Source organism: Hippichthys cyanospilos, chromosome 4 (genome assembly GCF_059441005.1).
Source record: "Hippichthys cyanospilos isolate Australia breed blue-spotted pipefish chromosome 4, RoL_Hcya_1.0, whole genome shotgun sequence".
In the NCBI taxonomy this organism is placed as follows: Eukaryota; Metazoa; Chordata; class Actinopteri; order Syngnathiformes; family Syngnathidae; genus Hippichthys; species Hippichthys cyanospilos.
The window spans coordinates 8748879-8751764 of NC_142372.1; the positions used below are offsets into that span (position 1 = coordinate 8748879).

Here is a 2886-nt window from a genome sequence, read left to right on the forward strand (position 1 = left end):
TCTGTCAGGGGATATTATTCCCCTTCGGTCACAGCTTAGGAGGCAAGGTTTCTTCCGGGCAGGTAACGTTGAACCGACGCTCGGTAGGAAAACAGCTTTGATCCCCTTTGTGATCACGTGGCACATCCGAGATGACAGGCAAGGGCGTCTTTGGAACACTTTATTCCACTAAAGGTGTAGAGGAGAACACCCGGGCTACTAAAAATGCCGGGAAACGGTGGCGCTCACATTTACCGAATCCAGAACAATACCTGAACTAGCCTCTTGTGAGTCCTCGCCAGTGTCTTGCAGAGAATAAGGGGAGCTTACGTCTCACAGGCCATGTTAGAGGCTCCATAAGGAAGTCGCATTTTATCATACTGTTGCCTGGCCCTGTTAAACATCTATTTTTAACATAGCTGTCTGCCGTGCCCTTTTAAAATACAAAACACCCAAAGGCAACGCCGCACCTGTAATTCATCTGACAAAATAAGATAAACTGCAGTTGTGTTCACCCAACACCTTATACAGGTAGATTCTTGCATCCAAAGAGTTGTTCATGGTTTACTGTATTTGATCATCAAAAGCCCTGTCAGGGGTACTCAATTCCGATATGAAGTGGTGCGGTGCAGACCACCTTCGTTTGTGTTTGTGTTCACCATGCTTGCAAAGGTCCATGTAACCAAGTTATCTATGTTAGACTAAAGAGATGACTGACTGTCATTCGTGTAATGTGATGGTCCCAATAGCTTACATACAAACCGGATTCGGTTGAAGTTGGGCAATTGTGTAAAACGTAAATAAAAACAAAATACAACTATCATTTGAATACACTACAAAGACAACATATTTAATGTTCAAACTGATGAACTTAATTGTTGTTTGCCAAATAATAATAATGATAAAATGATGATAATAATAATAATAATAATAATAATTGATCAGAACAATAGTATCTAAAAGGGATAGAACAAGATCACTACGGATTAAAATCAGATGCAATTAGGCGGTTATTCGGAATATTCAGCGATACTGCTGTGATTGTCAGTGCTCCCAATTAGCTACTGTTATAATGGCACCGCCGCTTTCTCAACGAACTGAAGTAAAAAAAGGAACGTTAAAAATAGATTACCTGTGTCACGAGTCAAAATGAATAGTTTTAATTACAGCGACTTTAAACGTACCCTCTCGATGAATCACCCTTTACGCATTATGGTAGCTATTATTCCCAAGGGGATTATGAACAAGAACTTCAGGAAGGTTAACGCTAAGAGAATTGCATTGGGTTTAATAATGATGGAATAACTGAACCTTCTTAAAATTAGCTCCATCGCCTGTTAGGTAGACTTGTACTCAAGATATTCATCCCTAATGGGATGTTGGTGCGCTAATAGTGTTGGGAAACGTGGTAAATAATAGTCCAATAGAGGAGGATTCTGTTGAAAAGACCGTTCAATATGCAGCGGTAGTCCGTCCGGCGTTGTACTTAAAACAGATTTGTCTGGCCTCTTATGAGAATCCAATTTTGTTTAATAATGAAACGTATTTCTCAGGCTATCATTACCGTGGTCCACTCCACATAGTTGCTTTATCTCTTCTACGGGCTCAACTTGATGTAAACGGGCGCTGAAGTGTTGCAGGAGTGAATATGAAGAATGCAAATTCATTTTTTACTCTTTGTTTTCACTGAAAAAAAACAGTATATATATATATATATATATATATATATATATATATATATATATATATATATATATATATATATATATATATATATATATATCACACACACACCCATATCCAAACTAGTATTTAGAGATATACACTTAGCAAGGGAAGCTTGTTTAATGCAAGTCCATATAAAAGCTGCAGCAGCAGGTAATGTCCAAAGCACTCCATCCATTCCCCAGCACAGAAGGGAATAGAGGCTAGGTAAACAAAGCCATTAGAGACAAATCTATTTCTGAAGAAAACAGAATCACATCATCAAACACGAGAAGAAGAAAAATATGATCCTGCAGCCCTTTGGGCCCCGGCGTGGCAATGATAGCCGACTGTGGCATTTGTCTTTATCAGTCCGCCTTGAGGGAGGGAGAATTTGGCCTGGAAAGTGTGAAAATAAAAGGGAATGAGAATGACGGCGGAATCCGAAGATTCGAGATCGTCTTCACTCTTGGAAGAGGAAGAAAAGAAATGACATCCGTGCATGTGTGTGTGTGTGCCATACAGGACTTAACCGGGTTGGAGGTACACTTTTGTGATTATTACTCTTGCGTGCACGCTTCTGTGTAGATGCAACGAGGCTCTCAGACGGTCATCCTTTAAATAGCGAAGAATAAAGCCTGCAGCTCCAGATCCGCTGGGTAATTTAGTATCTTCAATAAATCTAACATCCATGTTTTTAGAATGTGAAATTACACAGAGCCAGATTACATGGAGAAAACACATGCAAACACAGTGTGAACATGCAAACTTTATGCAAACATGCCTGAAGCCAAGACTCAAGCCCCTGAAGCTCTTATCTGTGAGATAGTGTGCTACCCACAAGGCCACGACGCCTCCCTGGGGTCAATTGTGTTTTGGATAATTAATTCCAGACTTAAAGCAACCACTAATGTAATGTAACAGGTCAAAACTAAGTGGAATCGAGGTCAAACATTTCCTTATAATTATGCATTATATGTGCCCTACTAAGGTTCGGAAGTTGCCAAAGTCATCAGTCTGATATACCGTAACATAGAAATGAGCAGAATCACCTCAAAATTAATGTGCGGCCCATTCACAGGTGTGTCTTATATTTGAGGAATTACGGTACTCCACAGAGAAATCAGTGCCTAGCATATTGTGGCAACATAACACTTGTGGCTTTATTTTTGCCTACAGCAAGAAACACCATTGGCGTGCATA

General features: G+C 39.9%; 1 protein-coding gene across 3 annotated transcripts in view; it reads left to right on the top strand.

Annotated features, from left to right (window-relative positions):
* cd276 (CD276 molecule) overlaps nucleotides 1-2886 on the top strand; it is an 86438-nt gene that overhangs the window by 50765 nt on the left and 32787 nt on the right. The window lies entirely within an intron of this gene.